General features: G+C 33.5%; 1 pseudogene; it reads left to right on the forward strand.

The window, feature by feature from the left end:
* Positions 1 to 2782: 2782 nt before the first annotated feature.
* LOC140855593 (single myb histone 6-like) lies at positions 2783 to 23409 on the forward strand (annotated as a pseudogene).
* Positions 23410 to 25541: the final 2132 nt, after the last annotated feature.

Raw genomic sequence — 25541 nt, forward strand, 5'->3', positions numbered from 1 at the left:
GACCCACTTGCACCCTATGTTTTTATAATACCGTGGTAAATCAACTAATTTTTCAATTTTATCAGAAATTAGTGATTCTATTTCATTATTTGCAGTCTCTTCTCAAAAATAGTATCAAATGATGACAAAGCTTCCTGCAAAGAAAAAGAAGTTTCTTTTATGTTATGAACATAAAAGTCTAGGCTAAATCTTTTAGCAACACTCTAGCTTTTTCACTCCTTGGTTTAAACCCAAAATTTACCATTTTTTTGTAAAGATGGTGTAGAAGAGCTAGATATAGATAAAATATTTTATGTAATTACTTGGCCTCACTATTTTTAAATTTAAAAGAATTTTTTTTATGAAAATAGCATCATGTGATTCAAGTATAACATTATTTTCAATGTTTAAAAATCTATAGGCTGTACTATAACTACATAACTAAGAAAAACACAAGTGGCAACTCTTACGCCCAACTTTGATATTTTGGATCTATTAGTCTTGTATAAGTTAAACAGCCCCAAATTCTAAACTATCCTAAATTTGGCTTATATCCCTTTTACTGTTCAAATGGTGCAATTTTAGTCTTTTTACGTGGTATCTTATTCAAAACATAATGAAAAATTAAAACTGCTTCACCCAAAGGTTAGTGGGAGTACCTAATTCAATAAGTATGACATTTGTTAGCTCTATCAAAATTCTATTTTTTCTTTTAGTCACACCATTGCAGGTAGAGAGTAGGGAGGAATAGTTTCATGAATTATTCCTAATACTTGAATAAATAAGTTGAACCCAAAAGATTCATAATCACAACCTCTATCATTTCTAAATATTTTAATATTTATACTAAATTGATTCTATACTTTATGGAGAAATTTCTTGAATTTTTTAAGTGCATCATTTTTATTTTTAAACAAATATACATTAGTATATTTAGAAAAATCATCAATAAAAATGACAAAATATCTATTCCTTTCATAATTTAAAATATGTTCATGTTCACAAATATCAATGTAAATCAATTCTAACAATTCAGTATTTTTTCAACATTTTTGTGAGGCTTTTTTGTAATTTTTGATTTACTCCATATTTTATATTTTTCAAAATCTTTTTTCACCACCGAGATTAGTCCTAAACCCCATATATTTACTATTTATACGACACAATTGCAAAAAATTAATAGAAGAAAAAAAATAAACAAAATCAGTATATGATTTTTTATTCTCAATATTCAATTTAAATATTCAATCACATGCATAACTTTTGCCAACAAAGATGACTTTTTTTGTGATAACATAATAATCAGATCCATAGTTTGCTCGAAACTAATTTTATTGAGAAGAAAACTTGATATTAAATTCTCTCATGGATGGAATGTATAGCACAATTTTCAAAGTTAACTCTTTTGAAAGGTGAATTTTAACTCAACCTCTCCACTTTCAAGCATTTGAATGCTATATGTAGGATGGCAATGGGTCAAATATGGGTTGGATCAATCCATATCCGTACCCACTCCACAAGTAAAAATGTCATACCCATAATTGTCCCATACCTATCTTAGATCGAGCGAAATAGAGTTGCAGGTCAGGTTGGATCGGATCGAATAGATAAAAAAAATTAATTAGATTGGATGAGATCAGATACATATAAATAATATAGTACTATTATAATTTTGAAAGAGGATATATATTAATATTGCATCGCATTAGATTTGGATTGGGACATACCATTATCCATATCCAATCTAAACCTATTTCAGATATTTTTTCTAAAATCCATATCCACTTTGGATTTCAATCAAACCAGATAAAATCGATCTCATTTGGATCGGATCAAATCAGCTCAGCAACTAATTAATATTTTAGTACTTAATCTTGCAATAGATACAAAATATGGCAAATTTAGTCCACTAGTTGTTATCAAAAATATCATCTATCACATTTACATATTTTAAATTATATTTAGTTTACAAAGTTCCAATGATAGTACGTGTAATTTGAAGGTTATTAACATATTTTAGAAAATAAATATCGACTTGATAATTTATAAAAAAATTAGTTTCGAATCTTTTTTATCTAAGATTTAACAAAAATTTATTATTTCAACTCTTGAAAAAATAAATTTATACTGAATTTTTTAATAAATATTTTTTTAAAAATCATCTAATACATTCCGATAACATATTTTAATTATTAGCTTTTTATCTTTTCTTTTTTATTTCACTGGAAGTAATTTATTTCAAATATTATAGTTTATTTTTTAATCACTTTGATTTATATTTTGTTAGGAAACTTTCTCAATTCAATAGTATTTTAATAATTTTTTTTGATATTTATATTTTTAATTTAAATAAAAAAATGAAAATTAGTATGGATGTAAGTTTATTAAAATAATAAAAATATTATATATTATATTATATAAAAAATTTATATTGATAAAATATTTGGAAGCTTATCTTTAGTTGTAATTAAATCCACCATGAAGAAGCGCACAGGCTATGCACTAGTATATCACTTATTTTGAAAATGTGAATCATTTGTTTCTTAAATGTGTATTAACCATATTTTACCAAGCTCTGGAGACCAAAAATAATTCCAACCATTTCTTTCAAAATCAATAAAGAATTTTTTTTTGTTCAGAACTCTAAAAAGGAAACATATCAGCCGCACGTTATGATCTTCACGGGGACCATGCAGTCCACGTTGGAGTTGTGGTAAGAGCACAACCCTTCCGCCTGCCACGTGGCAATTAATCATTTTCCGGTGAAAAATTCATTTTTCATTTTTCTTCCTCACAAAATTTCGTACCCGCAGTTCTTACATCCGATCGTCCACTGTGTTTCGAGTTTATAAACCTGTGGGCTGCGGTCGGAAATGGCGTCTACCTGAAGAACTCTCTCGCCACCTTCCCCTCTCGCCAATATCCCGTTCCCAAGGGCTCGCCGCTGCTATTGTCCAAGGTTATATATTTTTTTTTCTCCGTTTATATCTCTATCTCCTCCCTTTTCTGTTCTCCTCTTTTAATCCCGCCGTTATTCTTTCTCAATTTCTTTCGATTCCTGCGATTTTCTTTGTTTTTATGAATTTTTGAACTGCTTTGGCGAATTCTTTTTATTGTTCCCCTAAAAATTTGTCGAATTTTTTGGGGTACCCAAATGGCATCGTTGTTCGATTCTCCGGAATTTTATTTTGTTTTATTTGTTTTGGAAGAGGTTAGGTGTTACGGATACGAATATGGATTGTTTCTGTATGTCTTTTTAAATTGAGGCCTTTCTCCTGGTTTGTTGCGCGAATGGTTGGCTGATTTGTGGTGTTTAATGCGAGATCGGGTTTTGTTGGTTTCTATTCGTAGAAATTTGGTCGCTTTCTTTACTGAATTAGTGTTTTCTCGTCTAACTTGTTTTCAGAGTTTTTTAAAGATGACAACTTTCGTCTCAATTTCTTCTTTTCTTTTGGATTTAGCTGATTCTTTGGTTCTGTTTACAGGGAATTTTAATCTCTGAACTGTTTCCTATGATTTGGATTCTGGTTTATGATCAAAATTAAGTTTTGAAATCAATTTGCGTTGGGTAGGGTTGCGTTTGTTGTTGGTCCTGTAGGTTTTGTAGAAGCTTTCAGTTAGTGACTTATGATTTGTGATTTATTCATCTGCTCATGGATTAATGTGTGGAGACAGGTTAGTAGACTTTCATCATTAGCTCCCTTTAGGAGGGTTTTGGGGCTTTTCTCTATGGGTGCTCCCAAGCAGAAATGGACAGCAGAGGAAGAGGCTGCTCTCAGAGCTGGTGTTGTTAAACATGGGGCTGGAAAATGGCGAACAATATTGAAAGATCCCGAATTTAGTGGCGTCTTATGTTTGCGGTCAAATGTTGATCTTAAGGTGAGCCTTTTATTTAATTGATTATTTAAATTTGGTTATTGTAAAATAAATTGTCAAACTTTATAAGTAAAAAAAATTATTGATAGTTGAAGTGTTACTACATGACAGCTTTTGAAATAATTGAATGAGGAATTCTAATACTTGCTTCCAAATATCAATCTAAAAAATGTTTGGTTTGTTTTCTTTGTATTCTTTCTTAAATTGGACAGGACAAATGGCGGAACATGAGTGTGACTGCAAATGGATGGGGATCTCGAGAGAAGCCAGGATAGCCTTGAAGAAGAGCCGGCAGATTTCCAAGTATGATGATATCCCAAAGGTTCTCAGTACAGAAGTTCAGGATATCGATGATGAAATTGTTGACTCCAAGCCTCTTTCAATGTCTAGTGAGAGTTTAAAAATTAGTGGTTCTAAAAGATCTATCTCAAGGTTAGTGTATAATTGCATCATTAATTGTTGGTTTAAAGTTATAGACATGCAGATTTGCATCGGGCTGTTCAAATTTTGATTTACTGGCATTTTGCTATCTTAGATGTAATTTGGACTCTGACTTAGTAATTTGAGGTAATTGTATTTGCTCTGCCTTTAGAGGGCATATACCTCTATTGTTATAACACAAGCTACAAACTACTTTGAGGTATTTGTCTATGTTGCCTGTGAGGCCATTAATGTGCTACCAGCAATCATTAATATTTCAATATAAATTTGAGGGTGCCAAGCACAAATCTCCATGGTATTCTCCTTATTTCTATAACTGTATCATTTAATAAATACAGCTTTCTCTACGGGAGATAAAGAATCAAAATGCACCCCACAAAGTTGGATTGTATTCATTAAGTGACAGTTGATACTTTTAGTCAGATGGAAAATAACAACCTTCATCTCATATGAATTCCATGTGATCAATTCCTTATGTTAGATGTGTGTTGGTGTAGGATATCCGTTCTTGTGTCAACGCCTGCACTTGTTAGTAGTTCGGAGATGTAGAGCTCTTGAATGGGATACCATATGAGCCTTAAGGCATGGAAGTGTCAACTATTGAATGGGAATATTTGTGGGTTTGAACTTATGAGCCACATACTATGGGAGAGAGTGATGGAATAAAGATATAAGAAAAATGAAAGTTATTCTATATAGCAAATTTAGATCTATGCATGGGAATATAGTGATATAGGATATTATGTTATTTAGGCATGGATGAAAAGATTAGAAGGGATAATAGAAAATGCACATGGATTTTCCTATCTTAAAAGAGCATATGACAAGGTATGAGCATAGGGAATAAACAATGTATCACAATTCCTGGGACATGCAGGGGCAATGACTGTCATATTTAGATCTTGCTTTTTAAGTAAATTTTAATCAGTAGGCCTACATGAAGATGTTACTCCAAGATCATATATCGTTGCAGGAGTCATAGCAAGCATAAAGTGAAGCATCCTCTGTGTGTGTGTGTCCGTGTATACATACGTATATATGTACGGAAATAAAGAGATTCTTTCTTCTTGGGATGATGAATGAAGGATACTTTTTAAGCCATTTGCGCATTAAGGGGAGTGGAACCAAAGGGATTTATCAAATGAAAATGAAGCTTTCCATTTTGTCTATTTGGTTGAAGACATAGACGTGTAACCCCTTGTTCGTTTCCAATCATAATATATATGTATGTATATATGCATGCATGTATGCATGCATGTAGCAATGGTAGTGCCATATTTAGACCTTGCATTATATGTAAATTTTAGTCAGTAGGCTTATATGAAGATGGGACACTAAGGTCGTATGATTGTTATTAGGAGCCATAGCAAGTGTAAAGTGAAGTATCCTCTCTCTCTCTCTCTCTCTCTTTCTGAGCATGTGTGTGTATGAGTAGAGCTAATATGTAGGCACCCACTTAACAACCTAAATAAGATTGCTCCTGATCAGACGATTGAGGGCCCAACAATGATGACACAAGCCGTTGGATACGATTAACCATCTCTAATTTGCTTGCTGTCAAAAAATCATGTGATTTATGCATCCAATGGTAAAAAAAATGGATAGTTTAAATGACATGAATGATGAATATTTTTGACCACTGCATGTATTGGCTAGGAATCTCCAAGTCACATGATCTTTTAAAAGGAAGCGGATCAAAGACGATAGATCATATTCAATGGCTCGAATCATTTGTGTTGGGCCCTCGTCATCCAATTAGGACTAACCTTATTTGGGATGTTGCGCCCACATATTAGCTCTGCTCATATACATATATATGTATACATATGTACATATATATACAAACACATGTACATATATATACACATAAATATATATATGATTAATCAATGAGATGAGAAACATTGGTAGATTTGGATGAGGGGGAAGACAAGGTGGCTGAGCAGTTCAGGATTTCTGTTATAATATGGACATAAATCCAGCATAATCCTTTCAAATTTAGCATGGCTCCTAGCAACCCGTAAAATATTACATGTTTTATACGAAACAATATTTCTCAAATTCAAAAGGATGATCAGTTATAACCCCTTTGATAGCTTTGTTTCTCTCAATGCACATCTTATAGGCTTATTAAGTTGAAGAATTCTTCTCAAATAAGGAATCTTTGCTTAGTATGATCAAGTGGGGAAGTCATTACTTATATTGTTTTTACTACATATTCAATTGGTCTCAAACTTTTCTTGCTAGAAACTAACATTCAAGTTTTTATTGATGGAGATTAGGATGGTGTCCCAACCATTTTTCCTCTCCCTCCCATTTCAAACTTCCAATCATTTTCCTAGTTACAGAGGTCATAGCTGACACAAGCACATAGAATCCTTGCTGTCTCTGTCTCTCCCTTTCAGTCGCAGCAGAAAATAAATGCTCCTTTCCAATTTGGTCATGTGTTTCTATTTTGTGTCCACCTTTTGTTAAGACATGATCAAATTCTTGTAAGGTGTACTAAGCAGTCCTTTCAAATTTTTATTCAATAGAACATTTATCTTTTCTTTTATCTCATTCCTTCATCTTTTTAAAGGCAAGTACCTGCTAACATATAAAAAAAAATATGGTTTGAAAAATTGGGCAGTTACTCCTTTTTCTTTTATACTCTTTACTAGACAATTTTTTAAAAGAAGATATTCATTTATATCGATATCAAATACTCATTGATATGATATAATCGATATATCAGCCCTTAATATGTTGCCCAATATAATTTGATATATCAAGATATTAACAAGGATTTCCTAATCTTTTTTTTTACCATGTTAACTTAATTCTCATTTATTAAATATTCGAATTGATGTCTTAAATTGCAGTTAATCTTGGATTTGCCATATGTGCCAAGAGTCCAATATCTCAGTTCCTAAAGTATTGTTTGAGATCTTGCCCAAGTTCCCTTCTCCTGCGAGATAGACTGAGAACTTGGTCCATCTTGGTATTGGCTACCCACTAATATAGTCAAGTTCTCTAGGTTTTGAAAAGCTTGTTACTATCATCCATCTAATCCATTTCCATAGTCGAGTCTATCTGCATATGGGCATTGATTTTAGCATCCACCTAATATTTGTAATTGTAAAAAGTAGTTGTGTCTGTTAAATAAAAGCTATTACGAATATGGATACACAAATTCTGACTCATGTCCCAAAAATATATAAATCAGTTTTCAACCCTATTCAATCTCATACAGTTCTCATGAACTACAAAGGTAATAAGTGACAACATTGACATATTTTTCAATTTGATATTCTCTTTATAATTGACACACTTAGTGAATTGCATCATTAATCGTCAGCCTTTGAAGCAAAGTGTGTAATTTAATAGAACTACTAGGATCTAGTAAAAGAATCATGTGATTTTTGTTGTTTCTTGTTTGATCATTTGTTTGCTGTAGAAAAATAGTAAAGAAAGCTGGGAGACTTGTATACTTACTTTGAGTTAATAAAACATAGTTGGATAATATTCTACCTCATAGTTCATCAGATTTATATATGCAATTATGTCCATACTGGTAATAATATCTGCCATATTGTTATTATGTCCATTTTTAGCTCTAAAACTACATGACATGCAATGCAAAGTATGGAAACAAAGCATGAATTAAATAAAATATATTATATATATTAACAAACGATTTATGCAATTAACATTTATGATCATAATTAGTTTAATCCAATAATACTCTGATTGTAACCTTGAAAAAAATATGATAATGCATTAAGTTTAAGAAAATATGAAGAAATGCATCATTTTATACTCCTTTGGTTCCTTAAGACAGATATGTTTCCATTGCACTATTCCATGTAAATGTATACAGATGGGAGCTTCATAATTTGTGATAGAGGAGTTAAAGACATCTCAAGATGAATGCCTAGAGTAAATGGTAGATTTGCTGCTTAGTATGTTAGAGGTATTATATTCAGTGGGTAATCATGAGCTTATCAAATTTAATACAAGTAGAATAAAGCAATATATATGGTATAAATAAATAACTTAGAACACTTGAAGTACCTGATCTTATGTTAGTAGAAGTAAAGTTGTTGAAATATACTGAAATTCAAAATACATTATTAAAGCAAAATTGAAGATATAATTAAATTTTAAAGGAAGTATCAGTTGTTGCATTTTTGTAGATGTGCAGTGTGCACTTTGCACACTTTGATTCCCTCCAGATATTTAGAGATGCCCATCAATTTTATTCAAGGGCCAATAAATCAACAAACTAGGATATCATATCAGCAAAGGAGGCATGTGATGTAGGGAGATGGGAGTGGTTTTGGCACTTGGGGCATGAACTAAAGAGAGTGTAGAGCGAGAGAGAGAGAGAGAGCGGTGAATATAATTAGAAAAAGTTCCTTTCTTTTTATTATTACAAAGGTAAATGAAGGAGCCAATGTGCATGTTAGAGAGAATTGTGCTTTCTAAGGAGTTACATTAGCTAAGATTTTCGAGTTGGACTGAAGATAAGGAAGATGGGGGCACACTTATAGGAAAGGGCAGTATATGAGCGTATTCAGTCTAGTGATCTTGTGAGTAGACTGGATTTTAAGCACAATAAGTTATTTTACAAAAGGAACCAACCATGACAACACTTAAAGGCAGGAGGGAGATTGAAAATTATCATTTGAGGTCTCTGCGTAGTATCTTTTACATGCTCCCTAGCATATATGCATGCATAATATCTTTTACACAATCCATCACATGCTGATGCAGCAACCAACGATTTGAAGGATGTAGATAAATCACTTATGTATTGCCATGTCAGCACATTTGAGAGCACTTAAATCGCGGTGCATGGTCAAGTTTGAAAGGGGAAGAGAAGTGTCACTCATGTATCCAAGGAAAGAGAGATGTGAGGTGCATTGTATGAGATTGTCATGGAAGGAAAGAGAATATTAATCATGAGAGATGTAAGTAAATAGATGAAAACTGACCTTACATTCATCTAGTAGCTAGTGATTGGCTGGCTTGTGAGATACAAAAGGGTGAGTAGGGAAGATTAGAAAAATATAAAATAAAGTGAGAATAGAACAAAAGTTCCATTGTCAAAGAGAACAAATATAGAAACATGAAATAAATATAATAGAAAAACAAATATACAATTAAAACATAGAATCTGGGGAGAAAATTGGATCGATGGTTGTTATGCTATCTAGGGAAGCACCGATACTTTGAAAGAGGTGTTATGGCAGTATCTAGTTACATATCAGATATGGATACAAGTCTGATACAGCCTAATACATGTGCTCAGATACTTCTAGGAATGTCCACATACTTCTCCGATACTCCTGCGATACTTCTAGGATACTTTTAGAGTTAGTGGTGGGTTATTGGGTTTGGTTCATGTGGGTTTTGAACCTGGATTTGCATCCGAGTCCAGTAACTTAAACTAAGTATGGGATGGCAACCGTTTTCTCACATGCCCTATTTTCTGCCTTAAATCCCAATTGAGAGAGAGGGGAAGAGGAGTGGATGGTTTGCTGATTGAGAGGAAAATGTAGCATTCATTTTTTTCGTATTGCATTTAATTTTAGAACAACAGAATCTGTATCATATTGCTTGCGTGTTGATTTGCTTTTAATTGGTTCTTATTTTGCTGTGTTTAATTTGCTGCTTGATTGTTCATTTTTTCAAACTTTGCTCTTGTTAAGTTTTGTATTTTGCTGCATTTTTTTTATTGTTCTTGCATCTTTTTTTATTCTGTTGATGGCTTGCAGCTGTGAATGCATCCCGGTAGAACAGAATATTAGATTGATTCATCTGTGTCTGCTAACTTTTAAATGTTTGCTGGTTGTGTTATTATTATGTCATTTATTGAAATTTTTGTTGTTATTGTTGAATTTTTTAAGCAATATGTAAACAAATATTTTATTATCATATCCTAGATGTATAATATCTTGTTTGTTTCAGACCTCCCATATTAACATAATCGTATCCTGTCATATCCATATCTGGTATCCATATCCATTCTTCGTAGGATGCCATTGGCTAATGTTTTCATTATCATTTATTTATTTCTTATTTATCTGGATCGTTGAATAGACTCATACTTTGATTTACATACCTTTCTTCTCTTCTAAGAGAGCAAGAGAATGAAGAGGGCAAAAACATGAAAGAAGGGATGCGAGATGGAAGGATGGTGGCACAATAATTGAGAAATAAAGAGGGATAGAGTTGCATTAAAATGAAAAAAATGAAGTCCAGTTTTGTTAGGGAAGGAAGATGTTAACATTTTGAAGAAAGCCTATTGAGAGAGAATCTCATTGAGAAAGAGGTGCATGAGGGACAGATTTTGAATGGGGGTCCTTTAGATTCTGGTTCTTCAGGAAAGAAATAAGTTGGTTGCCTAATTGGTTAAGACATATGAAAGAGATTCTGTGTTAAAGAGACTACTTGATAACTCAAACAATTTAGGTCCAGTTTTCTTAGGAAAAAAATTTGGAAAGACTTCTAGATATAGATTTGATTAGATTCATGGAGAGATGAGGTGAGTATGTGTTTTTCTTTTTCTTGTTTTTGTTTTTGTTTTTAAAGAGGGGTGGGGGGGGTGGGGATTATATATAACAGAAATTGGCAGTCCTGAACTGTGATGGTGTATTTTGGGAGTGAAAATTGACAGGCAGGATTTCTGTGGAATATTTCTGAAATAGAACTCTCTCCTTTTAGTGCAGTGTAGATGTTGATCAAGGTGAAGTGTTGATAGACTGTATCATCAAATACTTTATAATCCAATATCATGGTGATTTTTGTGGATGACCAGTTTGGACTAACAATCAATATGTTGTATTGGATGATATATTAAAAGGGAGCATGTGCAAGAATGTGCATGTGTATGTGCTTGTAAATATGCATGTGTGTGCAAGGTCATTTGTCTGCTTCACATGTATGCTTGGTCAAGACCTCAGGTGAGATATAAACGATACGTATCATTTTTATAGGCATCATATAACATAAACATTAGACATTTCAATAAGAATTATTTATATGAAAGTTAGATTTAAACATTAGAAGGACAGAGGAGTTATTATTTATTAGATACTATGGATACAATGTGAATACATATTAGGTGCACATGATTTAACACATCTACACAACATAGAAATCTAAACTACCAATCCTGACTTCCATTCCTCACTTGTCCTCTTCTCTATCTTTGATTCTCTTTTTAAGATCTTGACCCTTATTCATAAACACACTTCTTTATTGTATAGAAGCACTGCATACATGGAATTTTCTATTTTTCGCCAGTTATCTTTCAAGTCTGTAAAGAGGTTCTTTCTTATTTTTTTGGACAAGGTCGTAAAAACCAATTGTATAAGTTCAAGCATATGGAATGTAGTTGCAATGGATGTTGAATTAAAAATGAAAATAAGGCCTCAATTGAAGCTGATGGCCTTGAATTATTTGGTTGGAGAGGCAGACGGCATTTTGTAATACGTGTATTGACAATTTTGCAACTTGACCAGCTATACATCCTCTTGATGAGAGGTGCAACGAAAAAATTTCCGATGACTTCCATTTCTCATGAGTCTTGGCTCACAAAGGTGAACCATTAAGATTTTAGGAAGTAATGCCATTTGTCTCTCTTGCCAAGCAAGCATTATAAAGGAATTTCTTCCTTCAGTTCGCTCTTGAAAAAAAAATAATAATAATATATATATATATATATATATATATATATATCAGCTTGGAGAGACAGAACAATGAACTTGTCTGAAGAAATTAGTATGAATTCTTGCTTTTGTGAAACCTCTGAAATTGTCCAAATAAGGTTATTATTCCCCTTATTCCGTGCAAATGAGCTTTGGCCCTTATATTCTGGATGCTGTATAGGTCAAAGGGATTGCTTTGGTTACACTAAATTATTGTTTGAGGGAAATTGAACAAAGGTCCATCAAGATGGCATCATCTATGTTCATTCTGCCTTTTGGAGTGTAAAACTTTCAGTCAGTAAGATACAAACTGATCAAACTCTATAGGTGAACATTGTTTGACATAGCCAGTGAATTCAACCTGTGGTTCAATGGAGCTCCAAGCATTGAAATCTGACCAATCAAGCTTGTTGTTTGGACACTCGGAACATGGAAATAGAGACTTGTACATGTAGCTTATGCCCTTAGAAGTATTGAATATTGCACCTTGCCTAGTCTTCTAAAATACGATTAAGTGTTGCTTGTCTTGAATCTTATGCTCATCGATGTTGCTTGAATTGGTCTAACTCACTGTCGAGTGTCGATAGCTGAGGTGATCCTGGTAAGTCAAAGACAATGCTAGTCTGAAGAATTTTGTTACTTTTTAGATCTATGATACCGAAATAAGGAAATTGATGTAAACTTGGGTACTAGAATGAGAGCTGGGTGGGTAACCTGACATGGTGCTTTTAGGATGTTTTTATCTGAAACATGCTGTTTTTGTCTGAGACATGCTTTGGTGATGTGATGAAAAATTGCAAAAATGACAAATTTTATGTTGGGCGGTGAAGAATGTCCAAGCAAATTAGACGAGTGCAGTGGAATCAAGAATGTGATGATGGATATTGGTTATACTATGAAGAATAGCTAGAGGAATAAGTTGCGCAAATTGATGGCAAAGGAACAATAAACTCATTGAGACAGCATAGCCATCTGGATCAAAATTTAAAAACAATCTTGTAAGAGAGATGCTTAAATCTGTGTTGAATGGTCAAGAATGAGGAGTCTAAAATACTAAGTTAAAATGGATGAAAGCTGTGAGAAAGGATACGGAAGGGTTTGTGGTAATCCCAATATGACCCTTAGCAGGAAGGATGAGCATTAGATATGATCAGTGGTCAAGGATCTACAAGGTTGACCACTTGACCTAGATAGTTGCAACAAGGCTTGATTTTTGATAAACAGTGATACTATGCATGCTGTTGAACTTCTTCAATTACAATGAATGCATTTGCATAAACAGAAATCAAGATATTTTTCGCAAACATTAAAAATATTGTGACAGTCCTTTCATTGCTAAGGCCCTCGTTGGTTGTGGGAGAAAGTTGAATAAAGTGGAACAAAGCCATCTTTTTCTATTTATTCTATTTTTTCTTTCCAAACACCAAAATCTCATCCCCGAATGGGGAGTTGAAGGGGCAGTTCTGAGTCCCCTCCCCCCCCCCAAAAAAAAAAATCTTTATACTCATGCAGTCCTCCAAAGCTGGGTTAAGTTCTGGATATTTGGTGAATTCCTCAATTACTCCATTTTCTCTCCAAGTTATTTTTTCTTTTTGACTTTCCTAGGATAACTTTATTCCTGAGAAAAGAGGGTCTAACGTTCAAGTTTTTGTCAGGTTTATCAATTGCATATAAAATTGGCGATGTCTTAGGCAGTTATCTTATAGGTCGCATTAGCAGTCTCATAGGTCATAAGGAATGGAAGCCTTCTTGTGTAATGCTTATGCTAAATAATGACTTTTCATTGTCTCTTGGAGACATCTGACAAACATGATGACTTTCCAGTCATGATGTTTTCCAACATGACAGAATTAAATTTGATGCTTGAATTCATGGTGAGTGATTTCTACTAAAATGTTATAATATTGACCATGTATCTTTTCCATCAAAATAAATGTTGTCCTAGAAAGTTTCTGAAAGGAACTCTGATTATTATGTTAATGATGGGCCTTTACTATGAGAATAAATGTTTTCCTAATTCGAACCATCTGAGAGGCTGCTTCTCCTTCTTCTTCTCATTATTATATTCACGTACTCTTCCATGAATGTAAATGTCCTCCTAGTTTTAACTTTCTGAGAGGAACTCTGAAAGAACTGCGCCTTCTTCTCCTTTTAACTCTCTTGGAGGAACTCTGATAGAGTTACTCCTTGTCTTCTTCTTCTTTTTTTGTTTTTTAATACTTGTTGAAGGACTGCTAGCTAACTGTCCCTTGGCCATTATGTGTGTTATTGAGCATTGACTTCACTGTGGAAATAGATTACTGAAATTGGAGAAGCATCGGGGCTTGTTTTCATAAGATAGGTAGAGATTCAAATATTATTGGCATTTGCTGAGGGATCATTGAGGTAGAAACTATGCCTACTTAACTAGGACCGACAACATTCTCTTTTTTAGGGCATTTCTTATGACATTGGAATTTTTTGTGCAACCCATTTGGTGGAGAACAATTTTAGCTGATCTTTTGACTGCCTGAAAGAAATTTTTCTCCTTTTGTAATTCATTTTTTTATATTATTGAATATAGTATTAATAAGGAGGTTAAGTTCAAAATTAAATAGCTTAAATTTGATGCTTTTTCTGCTATTTAACTTTCAGGAGTGCATTGTTCTTGATTTGATGCAATAGAAATATGTAGTAATCTTGCAATGCTTTCCAATAACTCTGCGATGCAGATGGCCTCTGACTTGGATGCTTTAGAAGTCTCTTTTGTTTCTGTCATAATTAATTAATTTTTTTATTTTAGCAATCACTAATCTTAAGGTGTAATGAATATTAGATAGCACAAATATTGTTTCGATGTGGGAGCAGATTTTCATTTATTTAGATAACTCTTTTTTTCTTTGTTTAGGAATGGAATTTTTATGACTATTTGGAGGAAGTGCAAATGTATGTATTGGAATTTTGTAATTTTGATTTCTAGAAAGGTGAGTTGTATTTCTAGTCGTTTATCAATACAATCTCCTTAATGTAGCAAATAATGTAAAAGAAACCAATTTCAAAGCAGAATATTTTGGCAATTCTTTGGCTTAGCAATGTTGGTGTTGGTCTTCAAAATTGAGTTGATATATGGGGTTTTGCCTTATAACCTGATGTCCAACATACAGCTTACCAATAGTTGTAAGAAATTATCAGATGTTCGATTGAACTATGTTAATCTCATTGCAGCTCTTCATGGGCACAAATGGTGAAAGTTTAAAGGTGGCATCATATTAGATGAATAGATAACTTTGATTAGGTTTACATGGTTTGCTTTGTAGTGTTTGCTTCATGTTTGATTATGGAGGAGGATGAGATCTGTGTGTGAATTAGTATTGAAATGCTGCCAAGCTGACAGTTTTTGGTTGATTTAGTCCGTCAAATCCAATATTCCATGTTCTATTTTTTGGCTGTTAACTATTTTTTACATACTTCTGTTATGTTTTTTTTTCTAAATCTTTTTGAAATTATATTTTTATTTGGCTGCTTTGATCATAGGGCATCTCTATAGGGCCTAGATGCTAAATGGCTCCTTTTGTTTCTTGCAGCAGTTGTTAAAACATTGTTGAAGGCAGAATAACCTGATCAAATTTGATTGATAAGAGATGTCACTAGTGGTGGTGGCATTTACTGCACACATGTTGCTTGCATCATAGTAAAGTAGGATTTTGGTCCCTTTTTGCAATACTATTTGTACAATTATTTATTAGCTTGTAGTACAAGAAGAGAATGAGTAAGAGCTGCAAATAGCTCCATCTCATAATTAGGGATGCAGGGGTAGCAAAACAGAAAGGCACAAGTTTGCAACACTATAATGATATCAAACGTCTTTAGTCTCCTCTTTTTCAACAAATTTCTCTGTTCCACATAATGACAACAACTGTGATACCATGCTATTGTTTTAGGTATAATTAGTTAGAGTCTTTCACATAATGCATTCCTATAATTATCTAGACATCTTTCTTTAGCTTAGCCAATTTTTTCAATACCTAGGCTGTTTATTCTATGTTGAATTTTCGTCTGACTTGGTTTTTTTGCCACTTTGTGGGCCTATTGTTGATCGCTATTAATTTCTAGTTGTTTTGTTTGATTTCTCTCCTATGTATAGGCTGGATGATCTTATAATGGAAGCTATTACTAATTTAAAGGAGCCCACTGGGTCTAACAAGACGGCTATTGCCATGTTTATAGAGGTACATTTCCAACCTTTGGCCGAGCTATTTTTGTTTATTTTGCTTAGAAGAATGTTATTGTCAATATTTTTTTATTGTTTAACTGCAGTTCCCTGGATGAGTGGCGGCAAAATATTCTGTTATAGTTATTTATTCTGTTACTGTTGACATTAGAAGCTAACTTCAGATACTCATTTGATTTGTTTGATCATTGCTAAGAAAATATAAACACTTTCTAATGTTTTCAATTATCTATAATGGCTATATGGTTTGTGCATATGATCACTGTATAGATGTGCCATACTGCCTTACATGGTGGCTTGATTTTGAGTTTTTATGTACTTTAATCCCCCATTTTGTCAGCCTTTGGAAAACTTGTTTTGGAAATCATTTCCCTCTTTTCTTCAATTTTGTAATACCTGATGTATTATCTGAACAGAGGTTACGTTCAATGAGCATGCATCCACATGCTTAATTTGAATTTCCAGCTTTGATTTTCCTAAAATAAAGCAATGTGCATGGAAAGCATCAACATTGTACATCTCTTTTAATGGAGAACAAATAGTTTCTCCTATTTATTTCTGTGAGAAAGAAAAGAAAGGGATGGGGTCGAGCAAAAATGATTTGCTTAGCTTTTAGCATGTTCACTTCATGGGACATGTGCAATTGTGTAAGTTCGAGCATGATCCCACATAGAAAAAAATGATGTGCTTAGCTTTAGCATGTTCACTTTATGGGACACGTGCATGTGTGAGTTCAAGCAGGGCCTAGCTTGGATGGAACTAAGGATTCAAGTCCTGACGGGACATTCCGTAGGACACCAGAATGGGGTACCATCCTATGCATTAGGATCAAGATTTTACGTCTTGACGGGACGGGGGGCATCCTGGCCATCCCATCCTGTTTCTATGAGAAAATTGGACGGGGACGGAGACGGAGATGGGGTCGGAACTCTGAAATCCATCCACATAGGGAGAGAAGAAAAAAGAGAGAGGAAAGAAAGGAAGATGAAGAAAGAAAAAAGTGAAAGGAAAGAAGAAAAAGAAGAAAAATGAAGAAGAAAAGAAAGAAAAGAAAGAAGAAAGGAAAGAGAAAGAATAAGAAAAAGGAAAAAAGAAAGGAAGGGATAAGAAAGTGAAACAAAAAGAAAAGAAAAGAAAGAAAGATAAAAAAAATAAAGAAATGAAAGAAAAGAAAAAGAAATGAAATGAAAGAAGAAGGGGAGAGAAAAGAAGGATATCTAATGGAATGCATGATCGGGACAGCTGTTGGGACGGGACGAGACAGCGAGACGTCATGTTCCATGGAGATAGCGAGACACCTTCGTCTCATAGGATTTAAAATCTTGATTAGGATAGGGCCATCCTACTATCGTCTCAGCATCCCCATCGGCATGCCTTGAGACATCCCCTATCCCTAGTGTAGGGATACGGTCAAACCCCAAAACAAATTCGACATGCTAATTTTGGTTTGGTTTTGGTCGGATTTTTTTAGATTCAGTGTAGTTTCGATTTAAGTTTTTTAAAAAAAACTGATTTAAATCAAACCAACCCCCATATATATGTATATATATAGATATATATGTGTGTGTGTAGATATACATGCATCCATACATATGCATATATCCATACATATACATTTACATATACATATAGATACATATATAAACGTATATACATATATACATACATACATACATACATATATATGCATACATATGTGTGTGTGTGTGTATATGTATGTATGTATGTATCTATGTATGTATGTATCTATTTATCTATCATACATACATACGTACATACATACATACATACATACATACATTACATACATTACATACATACATACACACATTACATACATACATACATTACATTACATACATACATACATTACATACATACATGCATACGTACATTACATACATACATACATTATATATATATATATATATATATATATATATATCTATATATATGTACATACATGTATGTACATATATATATATATATATATACACACACACACATATGAATGCACACACACACACATACACACACACACACACACACACACACACATATGAATGTACATATATATATATATATATATGTGTGTGTGTGTGTGTGTGTGTGTGTGTACACATCCCCAAATTCCCCATTGTGTTTGTTCTTCCCCTTTCCTCATGCTTCATCTTTGATTTGTGGCTCTCCTCTCCTCCTGCTCCAGCTCTGGCTTGTGCCTTCCCTTGGACCCTTCTCTTCCCACTCTGGCTCTACTTGTTCTGGCTCTACTAGTCCACCACACGAGATCACTGTTCGTATCCCTAGTAAGGGCACGTTTGGATTCGTGGGCCCAAATCGCATAGGATTCATGGTTTAGACCTATACAATTATGAATAATGAGCTTGGGTTAGGCTTGTATTCAGAAATATCTAATAGGTCATTTTTTTTATATATTATGGGATTTGGGCTGGCCCACTCCACAGGCTCCTAGGTATTTCTGAATATAGGCCTAACCTAAGCTCATTTTTTCTAATTGTATAGGCCTAAACCATGAGTCCTATAAAATTTTGGGTCCATGAATCCAAATAGGCCCTAAATTGCCCATTTAACCCATTTAAGACATCTAGCCCGTCTAACCCATTCTATAAGCTGCCAGCATGGATAGCAATCCATTTAACCCATTTCATAAGTTGCCCATTTGGCAAAAGCCTAATAGCCCACAATCCCATGAACCGAGCTGAACTGAACCAAACTGATTTTTTTGGGTTGGTTTGAACTGGTTTTTCCATGTTGATGGTTCGGTTTTGGTTTCGATTTTAGAAAACCGATTTAAGTCAGTCTGGTTTAAAGATTGAGCTCAATTTGATCCGAACCGACCCGTGCACACCCTTAGGCGATGCATCCGGTTCCATGGGACAAATGGGACAGTCCTGTCCTATGGGATTTAAAATCTTAGATGGAACAATGGCATGCTATGATGTATTTACGCATAATAATTATTAAGAAAATTTATCATCTTTTCATAGTTCAGAGCAAGTAATCTTGCATTTGAGTCAGATTATGGGAATCCTTTTACTAAAATGGAGGTGTTGCCAATGGAACTTTTCTTTTGTTTTCCTTTTCCTCTGGTCATGGTTCATGGTTTTATCAATAAATCTGATACATGCAGGAACAATACTGGCTTCCTCCAGATTTCAAACAGTTGTTGTCTGCAAAACTGAAGGCATTGACTGTGAGCAGAAAATTGATCAAGGTAATCTACCTTCTCATGAAAAATGCAAAAAGTAGATTGAATCATGGCAAACATTGTAAGATACATTGCAACAGTATGGAGCTCTAATTCTGGGGCTTTGGATTGGTTCATTTTCTCAATAATAATGGAAGTATCGTGCCTTGAAATTGACTTATTATTGGCTCATCTCAAGCTGTCTAAGCTTTGGTAGAATTGATATAGATACTCATCTGGTATTGTATAGACTTAGTATTATACCCTATTATAGTTGTTTCAGACTGGTTGTTGGCAAATTAAAAAGCTTTTTACCTGCAGCATTATCATGATCTTCCATTTAATCAGACAAAGGAAAGATGGTCACCATCTCTTCCCTTCAGTCCAGTTATATTTAAGGAAAAAGATTGTGCTATATTTCATGTTTATTTCATTAATTATCCTTATGCTGCATAGGTCAGCTTGAAATATTTGATGGACTTATTTAGAGAGGCCGATGAAGCTGCAGTTTGGTTTAAATTTTGCTATAGTGAGTGGGTGAACGGGAGAGTTCCCATTGACTTGCTAATAATGGTAACCAGATATTTAGGTGGTGTGGTGGAAAGAGAACATTATGGTTGTACTAATAGCTTTCCTATGAAAACAAAAAAAGAATCTTCAGCAGTCTTGTTATTACCAATGCAGGTGAAACGCAAGTATAGGATAGCACCGATTTCACCTTTTTCAGAAAGAAGAAACTCAAAGACATTGCTTCTTGAGGGAAGGAAAATGGGGCCTTCCAAGCTAGAAAGGGATGATATCAAGATCCTCACAAAAGCTCAAGTCGATGCTGAATTGGCACGCATGAGAAATATGACTGCAGAGGAGGCTGCAGCTGTTGCTGCTAAGGCAGTTTCGGAGGCAGAGGCGGCCATTAAAGAAGCTGAAGAAGCAGCCAGAGAGGCAGAGGCTGCAGAAGCTGATGCAGAAGCAGCAAAAGCTTTTGCTGAGGCAGCTATGTTGACGCTGAAAAACCGAAATGCAGCTAAAATGGTAATGCTTTCGTGTCTATTTCTCTCTCTACACAGAAACATATTTTGGTTTTGCAGCCAGTATTTTGATGCTTTAGTTGATTGACCCTTCTCTTTTTTGGCCAATCAAGCATCGCAATCCTAATCATATCAAAAAGATGGATGACCGAGATCAAAAATAACAGACATGCTTTTTTTATGCATGGGCTTCACTTAAAAGCACAGACAACACTTTCCGGACCTAGGTGAAGCGGCCTCGCCTCAGGGCAGGCCAGGCACTAAGGTGGTGCCTTGTTGTGCCTTGTTTCTTAGGCCCACCTTTGACAACCATTAGAGGAGCTATAGGAGTTCAGCAAAATAAGTACAAAGTGATGGAAACTTGGATTGTGATAGTATAGACATGTACGATGAAGATCCATAGGGGCTTCTCTAATAGCCTGTGGTATAGGATTCAGGAAAAGGAGGGAAGATCTAGGATATGTTGGATGCTGGTTAACTGGTGGGCAAGGGGATGTTATTTGTTGAACCAGCCAAATAGTGCCCAACAAGTGGTGGATGACTTTGTTTGGTTGAAGGATCAGAAAGGTACTTAACCTGTGTAACTTTATTTTAGGGGGGAAGGTGAAATAAAGCTAACTACCTAAAGCTCTCTCTCCCATTCTTTTTCACTTTTCCACGACTTAAACCCATCAACAATGGGAGCTGGTTACCAGGTGGATACACATGACTAAAACTATTCAGGGGGTCGTTGGCTATGCAGCATCCAAACACCCTAATGAACATTAATGGAGGTTCTGAAAAAGATATAGAAAACCTTGAAATAACGTTAGTGGTTAGCAATGTCTAGCAAATGAGGATTCATAAAGCTGACCTTGAATAATTGGGATAAGGCTGGATGGTTATCGTTATGGTTTATCCTAAATTTTTTTGTTAACAGGAGTCCTTTCAGAGCTCAGATTTGTGAAGCCTGAGATTTCATAAATTTGGGATTATGCTGAAGGATGGACTTGTTGAACCGTTGTTGGCTATATGATTAGTATTTTGATGAATATAATCCACAAAGATTCATGGAAATCTTTTGCATTCAAATTTAAGGTCATTCAATGGTTACTAATGACTCAGAGGTCAATCAACTTTGTCCATTACAATCTGGGATCAGCTAATAAGCAGAGTCTGACAGACAACCATTCATTGCAGGTGAAGTTGATGAACGGAATGAGGTCCACAGAAGTAAACTCATGAGGATTATTTGGATTTAACATTTCAAATGATTCCATCACTAGATCATAGAATAGTGATTATAACCTCATGTCAATATGGTCTATATTCTAACTTATGAAGGACGTTGTGCCGGTGTGCAGAGCTGTGTTACCATTGCTACTAGTCTGATTGATGATCCACCTGAAGTCAATGAAAGGATTTATGGTTGCACTTCTCAGGCTTCAAATATTGGATGGATCAATGGTCAATCATAATGCAGCATCCATGGAACTTTCAGATATTAGAGTTTAAAACCTGCAAACTCGGTGATATATACTATGGACCACAGGACCTCATCAGTAGTTTAATTCGCAATCCATCAAGAAGTCACAAAAGCTCATTCATGTACTTCTTTTGGGTTCATACTGCGAAATGATTTTTTGGTAGAGTAGAAACCGATTAGTGTTATATATTGAAGCTGTCTATGCTGTGATTTGATCCATCATTTTACTCATGATACTACAAATATGCAAAGGTTACTCTACATATAGGTGAATGGAAATCATATTGACCTCTTATGGTCTCGTGCCTGCATTTAGCAGAAGGCAGTCCAAGAGTCCACTCTGCATGAGAACTTGACTTGGTATCCTCCAATGTAGTTGAGTGGAAGTCATAAAGTCAATGCATCTTGATCAGATGGTCAGGACAGAGTTTCTTGTAATGTGGTTTGAGGATGCTGTATATTTTCATTATCATCATCACTCACTTCTGAGCACTTTGAGGAAGTTGAAGGCAGATCATGCATTTGGATGGTAGTATAGTACCCGTAGTGTAGTGAAATGAAGATCTAGTGTTAATGATCTTATCAATGGCCAGTATTCAAGATGACAAGGGAAATTCCAAGGCACTCATTTTCATCAATTATGAGACAAGAGGTTTGGTACCTTTTTTAATTTTTAAATCCGCATTTTATAAGCATATTGTTATAATGCCTCATACTTGTGGAAGATATTGTATGGAGCATATATATTCTCTGACATATTACTTCCATACTTGTTTGACTTCACCACACCATGCGATAGACAGTAGCTTGGTTAAATAGGATAGGTTAAAAGGGGCATTCCTCTTTCAAAGGCAGTGCATCTGAAGCTGCCAGAAACATGAACACATATACAATAATCATGTACTGAATTCCCTATAAACTAGTCGAAGTTTGGACCCGCAACAACCAATGGACCGTTAAGGTGTCAAGTCAGTCTTTTGCAAGAGTTTTTGTGTTACTAATTTCGCATCCTAAGTCCACCATGCTGCATAAGTGACTTTTTCAAAAAATTTAGACAACCAATTTGGAATTTATAATTTTGAAAACTGAACCTTCTTATGTTTGCAAATTTGTGCAGATGGTTCGAGTTTGACAATGAACAACTGGGTTATTCAGCTGTTTCCTCATTTTCTCCATACAGAATTGTCAGACGTGTTGTCTTTTTGTTTTGTCAGATGTAATATATGGTCAGGGTCTGTATAGCTTGGATGATGCAGGTTTCCTTGGGAACCCTTTCTTCGCTCATGATCCCAGGCTGCAAGTAGCCCGGCCATCTTCAGTTCCTTGGGATCAGCATTTCATGTTTCCATGCTGTCAAAAGTGTCCATTGGAATTGATAGAGAAGTGGGCTATCATCAACTGAAAACTTTGAAATAAGTCATCATTGGGAATTGAATTGTTTTCTGTTGTATGTACTTTCCCAGGTTTTGCTGCAGAATTGAATGGACAAAGCGGAACTTTAAACTTTATTTTGTCTACATGTAGCTCTGCTTTTCTTCGGAAAGGTGCTTTTGTTGGTGATAAGGCACGGCCAGCTCATAAAATCATGTGTGGTGTTCAGTTTTTCTGATCAGGTTTCTGATCAAAATTTTAAGATGTTGCTGCCTCTTTTTTCACTCTTTCAATTTCCTGATATTTAATGTGTTAATGAGTGTTGTGCTCTAATTTAAGAAGGAAGTCATGCACTCTTTGTGATGCTCCAAAATTAAGACATAACATGATCATGCTATTAAGAGAATCGTTTGCAATAATACGAAGCTAACATTCATAATTTGTATATAAATTCATCACATAAGGATCCAAATTCATTGTCCTTGAAATAATTAAATAAATATTGATATAAAGTGATTAAATCTAAATTTAAATATCAAAATTTATAATTTCAAATTTATAATCTTGCTAATTATAAATTCACAATCAATCAAAACAATTAAAATTTTTCTACAAAATCATTAAGCTTGTATTCATGGATTTCAAATTTAGATTATTTTTCATTCTTAAATTTATTCATCTGAAAAGAAAAAAGAAAAATAAAGAGATGTAAGCTATAGTTTGGTGAGTAAAATTTATAGTATCTTATCTAAGGTTCGCTGTTTTGGTATCGAATCTCATATTGATGAAATTTTACTGTAATATCGGTATGCAGTATAGCATGGAATACTTATGTGAGTACGTGGTGGTTTGGCATACCAATAGCATATCGGTATGGTACTGCACGTGGTGTATTGGATGGTTCTGTCCAATACGAAATTTCATTATCTTACATAATTAACCATAAATTTTTTGTATCAACAATGAATCATTTAAAAAAATAATAAATATTATAAAATTATGTATTTTATAGTCATGCATGTATAAATCATAAATATTTTATAAATATGATTATAAATAAATATATAAATTATTTTTTGTCATATATTTATATTATAATTTAAAATATTGCTCATAGATATTCGTATTATAGTCACTTTATATTTGTGATAGGGTTTGCATTTATAATCGATAGAGTTTATATTCTGTATTGTCAATTTTATACCTGCTTGCAAGATTGTGTTTCATATAGATGCTAGCTTGGATGTTGATCTTCCCTAATTCTAGAGGGTTCATAGCATTCTGCAAGCCTTAAAAATATTTTTATCTTTTTTTAAAATATATATATTAGTAGATGGAAAAATACTAAATGGCATGAAAAGATTCATGCTTCGCAAACCTGCCTTTTTCATTAAAAACATTTATGAAACAATTATTCTTAATAAAACATAATTTTTATATCATATATAGTGATCCTTATGATTTTATTAATAATAATTCATAAAAAAATGATAATTTAAATATTAACAAGAAATATAAGATCTCAATGCAGTACAAAAATTACCAAGGAGTAAGAATGTAAGATCTACCTACCTTATTTGCTTTAGACCGTTATCTTGTATGTGATTGGGATCATAAGAGGTTGGATGGATAAGGTTGGAAAGATGGATGGTCTTTATTTATTATTTAATTTAAAAAATTATAAAAATGATGGATGAAAAAGGAGGGATTGTCTATTCATCCTAGTTCATCAATTTGCATCCTTTCAAATTGGAAGGATACAAAGAAAGATGGATGGTCATTGATGGATAGATTTTTGAATTGATAAAATTATTCTTCATTAATTTTTTAATAAAAATATAATATTTTTTCATATTTTCATTCATATTATTTATATATATTTTTATATATACTATTAATCATATACTATTAAATTTTATTATAAATTATTTTAATTTTAATACATAATTTTGATAATTATAATTAAAATAATTAGAATTATCTTCTATTTCTCTATTTTTATTTACTATTTTTAATTAATTATTTGTATAATATTAATTAACTATTTTAATTAAATTATTAATTAATTATCTATTTATATAATTAATTAATTAATATTTAATTTATAAATTTTTTATTAAATTAAATTAAATATTTATATAATTTTTTATATAATTATAGATTGTAATGATATAAATTTATATATTACTTATTGTTTATATAAATAAATATTATAAATTGATAATAGTAATATTTTTATCAAAACGTAGTCTAGTAAAAATGTTATATA

This window comes from Elaeis guineensis, chromosome 2 (genome assembly GCF_000442705.2).
Source record: "Elaeis guineensis isolate ETL-2024a chromosome 2, EG11, whole genome shotgun sequence".
Taxonomy (NCBI): Eukaryota; Viridiplantae; Streptophyta; class Magnoliopsida; order Arecales; family Arecaceae; genus Elaeis; species Elaeis guineensis.